Source organism: Geotrypetes seraphini, chromosome 2, assembly GCF_902459505.1.
Source record: "Geotrypetes seraphini chromosome 2, aGeoSer1.1, whole genome shotgun sequence".
In the NCBI taxonomy this organism is placed as follows: Eukaryota; Metazoa; Chordata; class Amphibia; order Gymnophiona; family Dermophiidae; genus Geotrypetes; species Geotrypetes seraphini.
In genome coordinates, this window is record NC_047085.1 from 30020412 (window position 1) to 30039816 (window position 19405).

The following is a 19405-nucleotide window of genomic DNA, read 5'->3' on the forward strand; positions in this document are numbered from 1 at the left end:
ATGATAACGTATTTATTTTGACCTACTATCAAAAAAAAAGGTCCTAGGGACTACTTTATCATTGCTCTTTTTTTTTTTTTTTAAATTCTTTATTCATTTTTAAAATCAAAGATAGTGCACTCTATACCAATAAATAATATACAGAAAACTGGAACGCTCTTCCGGAGTCTGTCATAGGGTAAACACCCTCCAGGGACTCAAGACAAAGTTACACAAGTTCCTGCTGAACCGGAACGCACGCAGGTAGGGCTAGTCTCAGGGCGCTGGTCTTTGACCTAAGGGTCGCCGCGTGAGTGGACTGCTGGGCACGATGGACCACTGGTCTGACTCAGCAGCGGCAAATCTTATGTTCTTATGTCCTTAACCCCCCTCCCCCACCCCTCCTGGACATGTATAACACTCTTTCATGAACCAAAGGGAAATAATGTTAATAATTCGCATTCATATCTTACAATATTTTGTTAAAGGGCCCCAAATTTCCTTAAATTTGCTATAGTGTCCCCTCTGTAAAGAATTTAATGTTTTCTTTGTTAAGCTAGGTTGGGAGCTACTGGCATCTTCAATCAGTTCCAAAATGCGTATAACCTTTTAAATCCTCAGAGAGGGAGAGAGCTATTAGGCTGTTTGCCTTGCTGTTCTGCAGCTGAATGCCATCTCCATAAATTGAAGAAAAAAAAAAAAAATGGAAACGCACTGTTGACATATGTTGAAAACAGATGCAAATTCTTTGCTGAATGAATAGATCTGCTTAGAAATCTGACATTTCAGACGGGAAACTCTTTTTACATTCTGACGGTTGCTTCTATACGTTGGATTTCAAAGCATCAGAACACGCTACCAACCACAATCGTGTTCTTCAGTGCAAGGCCCGGGGCGGCTCTCGTCATCGTTCCGCTATGTTCTGCCTCTCTACCTAAGCTCATGACAGATAGTGGGGGTAAGTGGATAGGATAGGGTCACTAGACGTCTGGGACAACCCAGACAAGCCCTCTTTTTAGAGGACTTTCCAAATCCCGGCGGTTTATCCGGGTTTTGGAAAGCCCCGACGAGCTCCAGCCTCTGAGCACATGGAGGGCCTCTGAGCACGTGCGGGATTGAGTCACACCCATTTGCGCATGCTCAAGGCCCTCCAGCTAATAATAATTATAGCTTTATTTATGTCCTGTCATACCTTTCCAGTTCAAGACGGTATACAGTAATGGAAGTGAACAGAGTGATTACAGGTATATAGAAAATACAGGTGTACAGGGAGATAACATTTGTTTAGGGTAGGAATAAATAGGCAGATGGTAAGCGACATGCAAGGGTAGTAAGACGAGGGACCGTGTTACAGGTGGAGTTAGTCAGACTCTGGACAACATTACAGGGGCCTGAGTTTTAAGTTAGATGCTGGTAGGTGCAATTCTGCAATGGGTACCTAAGAACATAAGAACATAAGAACTGCCATCTCCGGATCAGACCTTCGGTCCATCAAGTCCGGCGATCCGCACACGCGGAGGCCCCGCCAGGTGTACACCTGGCGTAATTTATAGTCCACCATATCTTTATATGCCTCTCTTAAGGAGATATGCATCTAGTTTGCTCTTGAAGCCTAGGACGGTCGATTCAGCAATAATCTCATCTGGGAGGGCATTCCAGGTGTCAACCACTCTCTGAGTGAAGCAGAACTTCCTGACATTAGTCCTGAACCTGTCCCCCCTTAGCTTCATTACATGTCCTCTAGTCCGTGTCAAATTGGACAGTGTAAATAATCTTCTCTGCTCTATTTTGTCGATTCCTTTCAGTATTTTGAAGGTCTCGATCATATCCCCACGCATTCTCCTTTTCTCAAGGGAGAACAATCCTAGTGTTATAAGTCTATCCTCATATTCCAGTCTCTCCATACCCTTCACCAGTTTTGTTGCTCGTCTCTGCACCCTCTCCAGCAGTTTTATATCCTTCTTTAGGTAGGGAGACCAATGTTGGACGCAGTATTCCAAGTGTGGTCTGACCATTGCCCTATAAAGCGGCATTATAACTTTCTCCGATCTACTCGAGATTCCTTTCTTTATCATGCCCAACATTCTATTTGCCTTCTTTGCCGCTGCCGCGCATTGTGCCGACGGCTTCAGGGTCCTATCTATCAGTACACCCAGGTCCCTTTCTTGTTCACTCTTCCCCAGAGTTGCACCTGACATTGTATTGACATGCAATAGGTTCTTTTTTGGGTAAATCTATATTAGTTTTCAATTATTAACAGTGCAATACATTGAATTTAAACATAAACGAATCAAACAAAAGCATTTTCACCCCCCTCCCTCCCCTTAACTAATGAAAATAAAACCACATGTATAATTTCAATAAAATAGATATAATGAATAATAATGTTTTCCCATCTCCCTCCCATCCTTACACATACATGCAATAGGTTCTTATATTATAGGTTCCTGTCTTGTTAGACACCATTTACAGTATTTCCCCCTCTGTGGTCATTATCAAATAGGTTTCAGGTAGATACTAACTTGACCTTAACACATAAGTGGCCTGTTATAATATTAGATGGCAATTCTACATGCATAAAGTGGCTGCCAACATTTAGATGCATAGATGAGAAGAATACTGGCACCCACAGGTATATGCGCACTCATCCGTGCAAAAATGGCATTATTCCAGCTCACTGCCTTTCTGTTTAACAAAATGACTAGATATGAAGTCACCTAGAGAGGGAAGTTCTGAAAGCCACATTTAGGCTCTTACATAGGAAGTTGACATCCAGTTCTTCAAGTGTACTATGTTCAGAAATGATCCTCATTCCATATGCAGGAACTCTAAAGTCTGAATGTGCGGTTGAGACAATGGTGCAAGGATGAGGGATTTAGATTTATTAGGATAGAAACTAGGTAACTTTCTAGGGAAAGAAGAGACTATTCTGAAAAAAAATGGGCTACCCTTAAACAGGATGGTACTGAGCTACTGATAGTAACATTTAAAAAAGGAGATACGGCAGCTTTTAAACTAGAATGGGAGGGGAGGGGAAGGGGAAGAGCTGATATCTCTCAGAATGTATGATACATAGTGGGATATCTTTGAAGGATACTATCAAAACAGTTAGGGCATTCTGATAAAGAGATTTTGCTTCAAAAGCAAAAGAAAGCCAGGAGCCTTTAAGGAGAGAACAGAGTAAAGATTGCAAATTATCTCTGCCAACTGCTAAGCAGCTTGTAATACATAAATATAATTTGAAATGTCTGTATACAAGTGCTAGAAGTCTAAAAAAAAAACCCCCCCAAAACTCCCAGATGGGCGAATTAGAGTATATAGCACTCATCATTGAGGATACGTTGAAACTCTCAGCTTAATCTGTGGCGGTGGCTAAGGCAAACAGAATGTTTATTGTACATCGCTTAGAAATTTGATTAAGCGATTCAACAAGCAAACTAATAAACTTGAAACTTAAACTTAAACTTAGAAATTATCAGGAAAGGAATGGAAAATAAAGATGAAAATGTTATAATTCCCTTGTATCGCTCTATAGTATGGCTGCACCTCAAATACTGTGTGCAGTTCTGGTCGCTGTATCTCAAAAAAGATGTAGCAGAATTAGAAAAGGTACAGAAAAGGACAACAAAAATGATAAAAGGGATAAGATGACTTCCCTATGAGGAAAGGCTAAAGCGACCAGCTTGGAGAAGAGATGGCTCAGGGGAGATATGATAGAGGTCTATAAAATAATGAGTGGTGTGGAAAGGGTAAATGCGAATCACTTGTTTACCCTTTCCAAAAATACCAGGAGTAGGGGACATGCAATGAAGCTACTAAGTAGTAGATTTAAAACAGACCAAAGAAAATATTTCTTCACACAACATGTAATTAAACTGTGGAATTCGTTGCTGGAGAATGTGGTGAAATCAGTTAGATTAGAAAGGTTTAAAAAAAGATTTGGATAATTTCCTAGTCATTATAGCGACGGCCTGAGAAAAATCCACTGCTTATTCCTAGGATAAGCAGCATAAAATCTGTTTTACTACTTAGGATCTAGCTAGGTACTTGGGAGCTGGGTTGGCCACTGTCGGAAACAAGATACTGGGCTTATGGACCTTTGGTCTGTCCCAGCATGGCAGCTTTTGTGTTCTTATGTGAGCCAAGCATAGACCAATCAAGCCATTGTGACATCAATGATGGAATGTGGCTTTATGACATCACAATCTCAGCTCTGGAATGTTGCTACTCTTTGGGTTTCTGCCACTGTTAGAAACAGGATACTGGGCTTGATGGACCTTTGGTCTGTCCCAGTATAGCAACTCTTATGTTCTTCTATGAGCCAAGTATAGGACAATCAAGCCATTGTGACATCACTGATGAGGTTGGCTCTCAGGGATTGGTAGAATGAGGCATTATGACATCACAATCTCAGCTCTGGAATGTTGCCACTCTTTGGGTTTCTGCCACTGTTAGAAACAGGATACTGGGCTTGATGGACCTTTGGTCTGTCCCAGTATAGCAACTCTTATGTTCTTCTATGAGCCAAGTATAGGACAATCAAGCCATTGTGACATCACTGATGAGGTTGGCTCTCAGGGATTGGTAGAATGAGGCATTATGACATCACAATCTCAGCTCTGGAATGTTGCCACTCTTTGGGTTTCTGCCACTGTTAGAAACAGGATACTGGGCTTGATGGACCTTTGTTCTGTCCCAGTATGGCAGTTCTTATGTTCTTACCTGTACTAATCCCTGGGGTCTAATTGGTGTAGAGCAGAATTGATACCCAATCATTCTTGCCCCAGTCAGCTAAAAGATCAAAATGACTTTGGCGACCCATAGTGGTAGACAGCAGTACTACTGCAAGAATCAAACTGCTGAATAAGGGCTTTGCAGCTCGGTGCTCCCAGTCAGGAAAAAATGACGTCAATTTTTAGCAAACCATGTTATTTGATTTACCTAATAATGAGATGATTTGCATGCATTTGTATGCTTTGCTTATTATTATGTATTTCAAGGTAACTAATATTAATGTGTGTTGTATTAAAATAATGTAGTTTTTGCAGTTCCACACTTGCTAAGGTGCGAGTAACATGTTTAGGCCAAATCACACCTTAATAACTACCACCGTATCCTTATACTCTCACACTTCTCATTTTTTTTAAATTCCAGCTTTTTGTGTATGAATTGTCAGTTAAAAAGAAACTTATAGCTTTGATTTAATTGAACTTTACAGTCAATGCAAAGTCAGAACGGGTATGGGTACAAGTCATATACACGGTTGAATCACATTATTATGACCACCACCTACCTCTGACGTCAGGGATGCATAGGCCAATGAACAGACGCACATGTCATGCTCAGATTTAGTGGGTATATTTATTTATTTGGTTCGTTTTATATCCCATCCTCTCCACCGAGTTCAGAATGGGTTACAGGTTGACATACATAATGTAAAGGCAAACGGGTTATAATTTACATATGTACCGTGTAGACTGAATTTTTTAGGCTGATGTACACGGAGAGTCAATTTTTGCATACAAATTAGGTCATCTTAGATTGTTCTCTAAGTTTACATACATAGCAATTTGCCAATGTAGCAACTTTGGGGAAAAAGTGCGATTTATCAGACGTTGAAGAGGGCATGATCATCGGCTACCGGGCCAAGGCCAGCAGCATTTCAGAAACAGCAGAGTTTGCGAACTGTTCATGGGCTGCTATGGTTGAAGTGTACCGTGAGTGGACGAATGGAATCTTTTTGACGGCCCGATGTGGTAACTGTGGGGCAGCACGAGCCATCGATACAAGAGGTGAATGTCGGCTACGCAGGTGGGTGCGGGCTGATTGGCACGCTATTATGGACCAACTCACTGTCCAAATGAACCAGGGGACTTCCAGTAAGTCTATATGTTTTGTCACCCCCCTCTACTTTTTATTTTTAAGTTTTTATATTTTTATTTTGATAATTGTAAACCGTTTAGGTATGCTTTTTATAAATGGTATATCAAAGATTAAATAAACTTGGAAATTTGGAAACTGTGCAGGAGCCCCTGTTGGAATGGGGCTCCAGAGTAGATGGCTGGTGACTGCACAAAAAAATGGCTGCAATTTGCACAGAAGTGCCAACATTGGACTTGCACTGACTGGCATTTTTCGATGAGTCACATTTTGAGCTCCATCGAACAGATGAATGTTGGCATGTCAGGCATGAAATCGCCAGAAAAAAAACACCCAGCAGCCATTATTGGACATACACAATCTTGTGGCGTCGACGTTATGGTCTGGGGAATGTTTCCTTGGTACCTCGATACCTCTGGAAGGCACTCTCAACCAATATGGGTATCTCTTCATGCATGCCAATCAAGTACACCAGTACATGTTGACGGTCTTCCCTGTGGCTGATGGGTCTTTCAACAGGACAGTGCCGCCAGAATTTTTTGCGAGTGGTTCACAGACCACGACCAAGACTTCCAGCTACTTCCCTGAGCTCCGGATTCCCCAGAGCTTAACCCAACTGAGCACATTTGGGACCAGCTCAATGGACATGTTTGACGACTGGATCCACCACCTCGCACCCATCCATCAGCAACTGTCTGATGCACTGCAATTTGCATGGCTCCAACTACCTCTAGCAACCGCTCAGCATTTTATTGAGTCACTCCTATGGCATCTGTCTGCTGTCCATGCTGCCAGATGTGGTTATTCTGGATATTAGCATGTGGTCATAATAATGTGACTCGACCATGTATTTGATATACTACCTTTCCCAGGTACAACCAAAGTGGTTTACATATTATATACAGATGTTTTAATTGTATTCAACCATGAACTAAACAAAACTAAATAATACCTTCTCTGTGGGGTCATGGAGGGCCAAGGGTCACAAGGAATCACAGTGGTCACAAGGAATCACACCTAGTTCCTCTGGTTCTCAACTCATTGCAGATTCCAATGAGTTGCCAAAAAAGAAGAGAATACAAAAGAGTTGGAAATGTATTTCCACTAAGGGCAGGATAGACAACGCTCCGACAACACAGTAGAAACCACCGTATTTGGAGAGATCAGCTGACTAGGCTGGAGCCAGCAGGAGAAGCCCAATCGGCTGATCGCTGTTAGTTGGCAGGGGAAGCCCCGATCAGCTAATCGCAGCTCCAGAGCCCGCAGGGGAAGCGGCAAATCAGCTGAGCTGGCAGCTGCCACTCTCCCCACCCCTGCTGGCTCTCAGCTGATGGCAACTCTGGAGCCGCCATCATCCGGGCATAGGGTAAGAAAATGGCAGACAGCTTCTTTTTAGAGAGAGGCACAGCTGTTGTGCATATGTTGTGCATATGTTGTGCAGCTGTCGGCAGTTCCAGAGCTGCCGTAAAATTGGGATCCTAAAAGGGGTAGGGGCTTACCATTTAGTACATCACAAGGAGAGCTCATTAGAATACCAATGAATGTAATGCATTTGAATAGGGTTCTTGGTGGCTGCTACAAGGATCCTTAGCAGCCACGGAGAACCCTCTTGAACATTGGCAGGACAGTTTCCATGCAATCAAGACTGCTTTAACAAGTCTTACTGGCATGGAAACCTTTTGAGCATCGGGGGCTAAGAGGAAAATTCAGCAACGAGCACTAAGCACATTACCACATGTTAGCCGCTAAAGCAGTTTCTCGCAAACTGGCAGCCACGGCTCGAGGGCACCTAAACGTTTGCAGATGTCGACTTGATGACATCAAGTGCACTTGTGACATCATCACATCTATGTCTGCACATACGCAGAGGCCCTCCAGAGGGGGCCTTGAGCCGCCAGTGGTGGTGGCAAAAGAAGATGTGCAGAGAGGAGGAGAGATGCTAGCGGCGGCTGACTGCCTACAGAATGTGCTTCTCGACGCGAGAGGCCCGTCCTGTAGGCAATCAGCCTGCGTTGACGCCTCTCTTCCTTCCCGGCACCTCGTGGCACACTTGAAATCTCAGGCAGCACACTAGTGTGCCACGGCACACAATTTGCGATACACTGCGCTAAAGACACCCATTATATTCTTATGGGTGTCTTTAGCGGTTAACACGTGCTTACGCATTTGCGCACGTTAATGCGCTTGGCACCCTTTGATGAATTTACCCCTAAGTTTTGTAAAATAATAATAAAATATAGATTACTACTTTTGCTGTCTTTTTGGAGATAAGTCCTGCACTCATGGTCATTAAAGGCCCCCTTTTATTAAACCGCGATAGCGTTTTTTTAGCGCCGGGAGCCGCGCTGAATGCTGCACATGGCTCCTGACACTCATAGGAACTCTGTGAGCATTGGGAGCAGCGTGGAGCATTCGTCACGGCTCCCGGCGCTAAAAACTGCTAGCGCAGTTTATTAAAAAGGGGGTGTAAATCTGAAATCAGGGTGTCACTGTCGTGCAGTCTGTAGGACTCCTTCCCTCCAAAGGACTGTGATGCCTTGTATTTTACATTTAGATTTATTTCTGATCGCTCAGCTTATTAACGAAAACACACAAAATTGTTAGTAAATTGAAGCAAAGTATGAATTATGCGAACGAATGGCTGGAAAATTGAGAATGTAACTTGCTCGAGCAGTTTGGTCTATCATGCTTCATTTATTAGCTATAGTGTACAATTATTTAATTGTCTTAGTGCTTTTGTACTTCCATAATGGGCTGCAAGAGCAGAAAACATTCCTGACAGATGGCATTATGCAGTGCAGGCTCGTAATAATCTCATTTGTTCAAATTGCCAGCCAATCGTGCTCCCCTGGTATTTTTTAAAATCATATTAGATGTTTATTTAGCTAGGTTTCCCACATGCAAGTCATCTGGTTTGGAGATTTTTGGCTGCCCAATAATATTTTAATCTAGTTTCAAGTATCCTGCCAGAAAACAGTGCAATTCAGACCAATTACCTTCAGAACTCAAACATGCAGCAGTAATGATTTTCCCCATTAACCAAAGTGCAGATCACAAAATATTCAACCAATGTGTGCTCCCAGGGATGGATTAAGGCATTGGGTTAATATGATCTGGGATCAGTAGAAATAATGTAGAAGTCTTGAGGTGTAGCAGGCAAATACTCTTCCTAAGATAACATGGCACGTACCCTGTTTCTCTGAAAATAAGACCTAGCCCGAAAATAAGCCCTAGTATGATTTTTAAAGATGCTCCTAATATAAACCCTACCCCCAAAATAAGCCCAAGTTAAGATCGACCCCTGAAGTGCCCCCCCCCCGAATGTCCCCGCCTGTCGACACTCCCCGACTCCATCCCTGACACTAGTGCTACCCGATTTGCCAAAAAAAATCCAAGCACCGAGCCCTTTGGCACCCCACTGGTGACGCTCTTCCAGTCCGAGTATTGTCCATTTACCCCCACTCTCTATGCTCAAGCCAGTTTTTTAATCCACGTGAGTATTTGACCCTCGATTCCATGGCTCGCAATTTTTCAAAGTAGTCGTTCATGCGGAACCTTGTCGAACACCTTCTGAAAATCCAGATATACAATGTCGACCGGATTGCCCTTGTCTATCTGTCTGTTTACTCCCTCAAAGAAGTGCAGCAAGTTCGTCAAACACGATCTGCCTTTGCCAAAACCGTGCTGACTGGTCCTCATCAGCCCGTGTCCGTCAAGGTGATCAATGATGCTGTCCTTTATCAGTGACTCTACCATCTTTCCCGGTACCGAGGTCAGACTCACAGGTCTGTAGTTTCCCGGATCTCCCCTCGAACCTTTGTTGAAGATCAGCGTAACATTCGCCACCTTCCAGTCTACCAGAATCTTTCCCGATTTGATCGACAGATTGGCTATTAGTTGAAGCAGTTCTGCTATGGTCCCTTTCAGTTCCTTGATGACCCTCGGATGGATGCCATCCGGTCCCGGGGATTTATCGCTCTTAAGCCTATCAATCTGCCTACACACCTCCTCTAGACTGACCGTCAATCCTGTCAGCTTTCCGTCTTCACTTCCAGCATATAGCCTGATGGATTCTGGTATGCTGTATCTTCTTCGGTAAATACAGACGCAAAAAATGTGTTCAGTTTGTCGGCAATTGCTTTGTCCTCTTTTAGCGCTCCCTTTATTCCATGGTCATCAAATGGTCCCACCACTTCCTTCGTGGGTTGTTTCACCTTAATATATTGAAAGAAAGGTTTGAAGTTCTTCGCCTCCTAAGCTATTTTTTCCTCGTAGTCTCTTTTGGCCCCTTTTACTGTCTTATGGCACCTGCGTTGATGTTGTTTGTGCTTGTTCCAGTTTTTGGCCGTTTTTGACCTTTTCCATTCCTTAAATTAAGTTTTCTTGTCTCTGATCGCTTCCTTCACCTCTACAGTGAGCCATGCTGGTTTTATGTTCTTTTTCCTCTTGGATCCCTTGTTGATATGTGGTATATATAGATTTTGCGCCTCGGTGACTGTGTCCTTAAAAAGGGACCAAGCTTGCTCTAGCATTTTTACAGTGCTTATCCCCTTCTTAATCTTCTTCCCTACCATGAGTCTTATCCCTTCGTAATCCCCTTTTCGGAAGTTCAGTGCCATGGCTGTCATTTTGGACCGATATTTTTCCCCTGCATCCAGATCAAAGTGGATCATATTGTGATTGCTGCTTCCCAGCATCCCTTCTACTTCTACATCTTGTGCCGGTCCTCGCAGGCCATTTAGAATTAAGTCCAGAATTGCATTTCCTCTAGTATTTTTCTTGACAAGTTGTTCCAGGAAGCAATCGCCTACAGCATCCAAGAACTTGGTCTCTCTAATGCAGCCGGTAGTGCCTAGGTTCCAGTCTATTCCCGGATAGTTGAAGTCACCAATGATAACTGTGTTGCCTCCCTTGTAGTTGCGTTTAATCTCGTCTGTCATTTCTCCGTCAATTTCTTCGGACTGCCCAGGTGGTCGATAGTAGTTGCCGATCTTCATTTCCAGGCCATTTGTTCCTGGAATTTTGACCCATAGAGACTCTAACTTATCCTTCAGTTGTGGCGTGTTCTCTCCAGTAAATTCAATTTCCTCTTTGACATATATGGCAATGCCCCCACCTTTTTGAGCCACTCTGTATAGTATGTATCCCGGTAGCACAGTGTCCCAGACGTTTTCCTCAGTCCACCATGTTTCCGTGATGCCTATGATATCAATGTTATCTTTTTGTGCCATGGCTTCTAATTCACCCATCTTATTTCTAAGGCTCCTTGCGTTCGTGTATATACACTTGAGTTTGCGGCCTGTTCCTTTTTTGCATTTCCTTCCCTCTTGTGTCCTTTTCGATCTGTCTTGCCTGTAATCCAGTGAGTCTTTCCCTCTATCTTTTTGCACGGTATCCTCCTAGTATACCGGTTCCCGAACCATCGACTCTCTCTCGGTCGACTGTCGGCTTTCCCCTTCTTCCTAGTTTAAAAACTTGTCCACTTCTCTCTTGATGTTGCTTGCAAGTAGCCTCGTTCTGTCTCTGCTGAGGTGGAGTCCATCCTTCCTGTAGAGCTTGCTTTTCCCCCAGAAAGTCGTCCAGTTGCGCACGAAGTGGAATCCTTCTTCCTCAACCAGCACCGCATCCACGCGTTGACTGCTTGCAACTCCATCTGCCTCTTCTCATCTGCTCTGGGTACCGGAAGGATCTCCGAGAATGCTATCCTCTGCATTCTGGTCTTCAGCTTTCTTCCTAGCATCCGGAACTGGTCCTTCAGTACTTCCCTGTTGTAGTTCCTGTTGCTCACGTTGTTCATCCCCACATGGATCACAACCGCCGTATCTTCTTCCACACTGTTGAGGTTCCTGTCGATGCGGCTCACTATGTCTTCTACCTTGGCTCCCGGTAGGCAGGTCACCAGCCGATCAAGTCTTCCTCCTGCTATGTGGCTGTCAACTTGTCTGATGATGGAGTCCCCCACAACAATTGCTGTCCTCTCTATCTTCTTCTGATTCTCCAGCCCGCAGGTCCGTGTCCCTGGCGTATGTCCATCTGTCCTGCCGCAGGTCCGTATCCTTCGTTCTCGCTGCTGTGTCACCCATTTCTTCCTGGTGGTTGTCCGTCAGGTGGTCCACAATCTCTGTAGGTGTCTTTCAGTAGTTCTACTGTTGCTGGTGATTTTCCATGGCCTCCCTGTATGCCTCCTCTATAAACTTCTTCCTCTATGGTGTCCTCTATCTTGTTCTCTGCTTCCTCTGTCTGGACGTTCTCTGCATCTCTGTCTCCCTCCTCCGCTGCTTGAAGTGCCTCCAGTACCAGTATTCTACCCTCTAGGAGTCTGACTTGTCTCTTCAGGCTCTCCAGTTCTCCGCATCGAGCGCATACGTAAGACCGCCTCCCAGAGGGGAGGGAGACATACATATGGCAGACGATGCAGAAAACTGGGTAGCTCAACATCTTGCTTCCGTCTGCTGCTTCCATTGCTGTCTGCTTGCCGGTCTGCTGCGGATGCCTTCTGTTTCTGCTGTGGTTGCGCCTGCTCTTTTATCTGCTTTTTCCCCCCCTTGGCTTCTCTCTCCCTCTGCCTCTCTCTGTGGTTGCTTTTCTCCTGCTCAGATCAACTCTGCTCTGTTGGCCCCTCCCCTTTTAAGGCGGAGCTTTGGTTGACATTGGGGGGCGGAGCTAACTCTCACCGATTTCCCCTCTTGGTCTCCTGCTTCTGCTTCTCTCTCCTGCTCTTTTATCTGCTTTTTTCCTCCTTTGGGTTCTCTTTCCCTCTGCCCCTCTCTGTAGCTGTTTTTCTCCTGCTCAGATCAACTCTGCTCCGTTGGCCCCTCCCCTTTTAAGGCGGAGCTTTGGTGATCGACATCGGGGGGGATGGGTGGAGCTAACTCTCGCCGATTCCCCTCTTGGTCTCCTGCCTCTGCTTCTCTCTCCTGCTCTTTTATCTGCTTTTTTCCCCCTTTGGGTTCTCTCTCCCTCTGCCCCTCTCTGTAGCTGCTTTTCTCCTGCTCAGATCAACGCTGCTCCATTGGCCCCTCCCCTTTTAAGGCGGAGCTTCGAGGGTTGACATCGGGGGGATGGGTGGAGCTAACTCTCACCAATTCCCCTCTTGGTCTCCTGCCTCTGTTTCTCTCTCCTGCTCTTTTATCTGCTTTTTTCCCCTTTGGCTTCTCTCTCCCTCTCCCTCTCTCTCTGTAGCTGCTTTTTCTGGGAAAACAATATAGAAAATTGAGTGAATAGATAAATAAATACTAGCAGCTACTCAACCCTTTGCAGGTGTCAGTGTTTTCTGTTAATGGAAATTTCTTCACCCAAAAAATTATGATTATACACTTGAACAAGGAATTATTAACAGAAAAAGTCAGTGATATTTAACTTATGAGTTATACTGCCATGCTATGTAAAGATCAAACTGGTGGAGATATAAAAAGAGTTGAAGCGGTCCAGAGGAAGGCGATGAAAATGATAAGAGGTTTGAATCAAAAGAAGTATGAAAAGAGACTGGAAGACCTAAATATGTACAGTATACTCTGGAGGAGGGACCGGGGAAATATGATACAGACGTTTAAATACTTGAAAGGTATTAATATAGAACCAAATCTTTTCCAGAGAAGAGAAAATGGTAAAACTAGAGGGCTTAATTTGAAGCTACGGGGAGGAAGACTCAGGAGCAATGTTAGGTAATTATTTTTCACAGAGAGGGTGGTAGATGCCTGGAATGCCCTCCCGAGGGAAACGGTGATAGAAATCCAATAAAGCATGGGATAAACAGAGAATCTCTAATTAGAAGACAAAGAATGTAAATTAAAGAGCTAAGGCTAATATTGGATAGATTTGCACGGTCTGTGCGCCATATGTTGTGATTTGGTGTGGGATGGGCTGGGGAGCGCATCAATGGGAACTCCATTAACTTGGAACATGACGCTGTTACTGGCCAGACTTTATGGTTGATATCCTGCAGACAGGATGGTTGGATAGGCTGGATTGAGCTTGGACGACAACTTGGTTACTGCGGATGGGCAGACTAGATGGGCCATTTGGCCTTTATCTGCCGTCATGTTTCTATGTTTCTAATTCAACAGTTGGAACCTAAGACAATACCAGGTGGACAATGATACGTTCCCTTGCTAAGTTACTTGAACCGGCCTCCTTAAACACATTGATCCACTCTCTAGTAATCTCTTGTATAGACTACTGCAATGCCCTGTATAAGGGCATTGCAAAAAAGGAAATTAGACGGCTTCAGATTGTACAAAACACAGCTATTAAGATCATTTGTGGCGCAAAGAAATACGATCACGTTTCACCCCTTTTGATTAGCGCACATTGGTTACCAGTTGAACACAGAATCAGTTATAAAATCCTACTTTTAACATTCACAACAAAATCAAACAACCAACCAGATTTTATCAACAGATTTTTAATTCCCTATAATACATTAAAATCTCTTCGTTCAACGTCTCAGAATCTTCTCGTTATACCTTCTTTAAAATTGATTAATACGTTGCGCTCCAATAATTTTGCCGTCGCTGCCCCTACTCTCTGAAATTCGCTGCCTAACCACTTGTGTGGTGAATCCAATTTAAAACAATTGTAAGTAAAACTAAAAACATTCTTGTTCCAGGACGCCTTTGGATAACAGCTGTCCTTTTAAGGACAAAATTAAAGTAAACTGTTACTTTTCATCCTAACCTATTGTACTTTCCTTTTATGTTGCACTTTTCTATAACGATTGTAATTCTTCCCCACTTTCCTATTGTTTGAAGTAGGTCCAAACATTTTATCTGTGCTTTATTATGACACTTGGATTTTATCCAGTATCCCTTGTTTTTATATGTTTTATGTTTTAATATGTTTTTATGTAATTTTATATTGTACACCGCTTAGAAACCTGATTAAGTGGTTAAAAAAATCTTTTAATAAACTTGAAACTTGACTTTACAGTCTATGACCCAGAAAAATCAAAGAAGAGACAAGTTAATTTAATCATGTATTTTTAATGGGTATAACTAATGGGCAGACTGGATGGACCGTTCGGGTCTTTATCTGCTGACTTTTACTGTTACTATGTTAAAGTCTAGGAGGCAAAAAGCCTCAGAATCCAGCCTTGCCGATTAAGAAGCTCAAAGGGCAATTATTTCATTGGCATAAGAAACCTTGCTGAAGGATAATAATTGAAATGCCACATTTACAATTTTGTTTCTTTTTGATGTTTTTTTACTTTCTGTATTTCTGCAACTAGTGTATTATTTGTGATATTTTTTCAAATTAAAAAAAAAACCTTGCTGAAAGCAGGCTATAGGAGCAATGAGGGGCATTTTCAATAGTGTGTCTAAGTTTAAAACCTTGTTATTTGTCAAGGCTTTTTATTAGCTTATTATTGCGTGGTATGGAAGGGTGGTGGAGGGAGAGAAAGGGGGCAGGGTGGTATGGAAGGCTACTCCAGACACCTGCTTTCTGCTCTACTAGGATGTCCCAAAATATCTGCAGGTGTCATAGAGGCTGGAATGTACTGTTTGTTTCACATCTTTGGGGTGGGGGGTGGGAGGGGGTCAGTGACCACTGGGGAAGAGTGGGAGGCTATGTTTTCATTCCTCCAGTGGTCATCTGCAGGGCCGGATTAATCAATAGGCACACTAGGCACGTGCCTAGGGCCCGAAACGATGAGGGGTGCCCACTGAAAGAGGACGACTCACCTTGCCGGCAACGGGCCCCCCTCCCGGCATCAACCGCAACGGGCCCCCCTCCTGGCATCAACCGCAATACAGCCGGATCTGTTACTGGAAGGTCCCGCGATGACTGCTTCTGCCGGTCCATCCCCCTCCGACGTCACTTACTTGCTGGGGCCCAGTGTACTTGCGTGCCTAGGGGCCCTCGAAGAATTAATCCTGCCCTGGTCATCTGGTCAAGTTTGGGTCAAGGTTACCAGACATCCTGATTTCCCCGATCATGTCCTCCTTTTCGAGGACATGCTCGAAGGTCTGGACGGCTTTTCCAAAACCTGGCAGTTTGTCCGGGTTTTAAAAAGCTTCCCCTCAAAATCGCGTCGGGAAGGGGCTTCCGCGCATGCAACTTGCATGTGGGAATGTGTGGTGCAGTGGTTAGAGCTGCGGTCTCGGCTCCCTGAGTTTGTAGGTTCAAACCCTGAGTTGCTCCTTGTGACCCTGGGCAAGTCACTTAAGGGCAAATTCCGTAAGAAGCGCCCAAAACTTAGGCGCCTAATTAGGCACCGTTCAGCGCGATTCAAGTAAAATCGGGTGCTGTTTAATGAATCACGCTGAGCGGAACCTATTTTGGAGGCGCCCAAGAAACAGGCCAGCTCTAGGCGCAACTAAAAGTTAGGCGCCCATGCGAGCGCTTAAGCACGCTTAAGAGCAGCGATTCTGCAACAAGGCGCCTAACATGTAGCCACGCCCATACCTAACGTGCATAGCGCCTATTTTTTTGAAGGCCGCCTAAATTTTTAGAGGCCGCCTTGTTACAGAATCGCGCTTTCTTGATAGGCGCCTAGGTTTCAATCAGTCCTGATTAAAAAGCTTAATTGAGCTCGTTATTCGATTTAGATAGGCGCCTATCTAGTTGGGCGCCTCTGAAATAGGTGCCTAACTTTAGGCGCTGGTTACAGAATTTGGGCCTTAATCCCCATTGCCCCAGGTACATTACATAGAGTGGAAACCCACCGGGACAGTTAGGGAATAATGCTTGAGAACCTGAGTAATTTGTAATCTACATAGAATTGTAGGATATGCAGAATATAAATTATTTTTTTTTTAAAAACCACAGCTACATCCCGGTAATGGGGAATGGGGCATAGAACTGGGCGTGGCCATGGGTCTGGATTTTCCTTTGGGAAAATCTGGTAACTCTAGTTTGGGTACCTTCTTGGCACTTAGACGCTTTGATGGTGGGTCTAACTCCAAACGTCCAAATGATACCGCTAAGCCCGCCCAAAAGACACCTCTTACATACCCCCTTAACATTTAGACATCCTGGAGGGTGAATGCCCTGCAAGATGTCTAAAAGCTTAGTTTTGAAAATCGGCGCTTGGACATTTGGCCAATTAAAACATCCAAGTGCCTGTTTATGCTGTTTTTTTGTCTGCATTTATTGAAAATGAACCCCAATGTCTGACAATTCCTCTTGAACATGCCAACAACTCTTTTTTGAATGGCAACTAGTGCTCAAGTTGAGGGGGTTGACATACCCAATAGAAGTGATACCATTTCATTTATTTATAATAATAATAATAACTTTATTTTTCTATACCGCCATAATCTTGCGACTTCTAGGCGGTTCACAAAGAAGAAGAGCTGTACAATCAGCGAATTACAGTAGATGAATGCAAGGCAGTTGAAAGGAAAATTATACATAGATTGAATTATAAGAAATTAACTATTTTACATTTTACATTGAAAATAGTCGGACACCAGCGAGTATCAGGATACAATTATGAAGAGGGAATTTTAGCAGACAGGGAATGTGGATACCTAGTGTGAGGAAGAAATTCAGGGTAAGGTGTGGAAGTTATGTTTGCGGGAGAGTGTCTGGCTAGGACAAGGATTTCTTAAACAAAGTGGTCTTTAATTCTTTCCGGAAGATGCTGTAGGTCAGCCTAGCGGTATCGATGAAATAGCCTAGCCATGATTGCTGTCTACCAGCTTGAAACTTGAAAGTTCTGTCCAGGAAGGTTCCATATCTGCAGCCAGCGATTTTCGGGTATGCAAACAGGTTGTGGTTTCTGGTAGATCTAATGGGGGAATAGAATTCGAAGTGAGGTAGAAGGTAGTTGGGGGCCATTCCCCAGATTAATTTATAGCAAAAGCAGGAGAACTTGAATAGAATTCTTTCTTCGATTGGTAACCAGTGCAGCCGTTTGTAGAAGGGACTGACGTGATCACTTTTCTTTAGTCCGAATATTAAGCGGACGGCCGTGTTTTGAACTATTCGCAATTTTCTTACTGAAGGTGTCCCCAGGCAATGTTGGCGAACTGTTAAGGCATGGAAGAATGAAAGTGCCTCTACTAAGTAAAGATTTGCATTTGATCACGATGACTTTTATAAATGCATGTCAATTTTTTTTTCCTTTTCAGAGATTCCCTGATACAGCACCAAAGCGCCTCACCCTGATAAGAAAAGAGGGAAATTTAGATAACTTCAGGGCTTCTATTCATTCTATAGTGGAATGGGATGGATGGGGTTCTGGATGAGTTATCAGTGCAGATGTTGGTTGGAAAAAACAAAACAAGAGCGGGGTTTAGCACAGTGCTTCATCTAAAGCAAGGCAAATGTTGGGATGTATCAGTAGAAGCTTTGTCAGCAAGAAGCCTGAAGTCATAATGCCATTGTACAGAACCATGGTGAGACCTCATCTGGAATACTGTGTAAAATTCTGGAGACCTCATTACCGTAAAGATGTGCTCAGAATCGAGTCGGTTCAACGGATGGCCACCAGGAGGATCTTGGGTCTCAAAGGTCTCTCATATGAGGAGAGACTAAACAAACTACAGCTTTACACTCTAGAGGAACGTAGGGAGAGAGGAGACATGATTGAGACATTTAAATACATCACAGGACGTATCGAGGTGGAAGATGATATCTTCATTCTCAGAGGACCATCTGCCACCAGAGGGCATCCGCTCAAACTCAGGGGCGGGAAATTTCGTGGCGACATAAGGAAGTACTTCTTCACAGAAAGAGTGGTTGACCGTTGGAATGAGCTTCCAGCGCAGGTGATCGAGGCCAATAGCGTGTTGGACTTCAAGAATAAATGGGATACATATGTGGGATCCCTACGAGGGTCAGAGGAGGAAAGAGGGGATCCCTACGAGGGTCAGAGGAGGAAAGAGGGGATCCATAAGAGAGTCAATCTGACTAAATAGTCACTGGGTATAGACTTAAGAGGAAGGGACAGTACGGTGGGCAGACTTGATGGGCTATAGCCCTTTTCTGCCGTCATCTTCTATGTTTCTATGTTAAACTTTTTGACGCTGCGGCAAACTAAACGCAGGGCTGCGTCTGGAGGGCATCCGGAAATGCATGGACACCAATGCGATGACATCGCACACATGCGTGACATCATCGCAGGGATGTCCGCCCATGCACGGATGCCCTCCGGCTGCAGCCCTGAGTCTCCGATTACCCGCTGGTGGTGGTGGTGTTGGTGGTGGGGTGCTGGAGGAGGGGAGGCACCGACGAAGAGGAGAGGTGCTGGTGCCGACTGCTTACAGAACGTACCTCTCGCAGCAAGAGGTACATCCTGTTGGCAGTCAGCTGGCACCGGTGCTGCTCCTTCTGCCGGCATCTCGCGGCACACCTGGAATCTGCCGCGGCACACAGTTTGCGATACACTGGTTTAGCAAAATGCTGTATTATAAATTTTCAGTATACAGAGGGCTGCGATTTAAAAAAGACCTTAGATAGGGAAAATTCTCTCTCTCCCTCTCTCTGCCTGAGGGTGGGGATGGGGGGGGGGGTTAGACGTAGAATTGATCCATCTGTTTTTTGGCAATCTGTTCAATTCCAAACGAATCCTGGGAATGATTTAGGATGATTAAATAGTTGG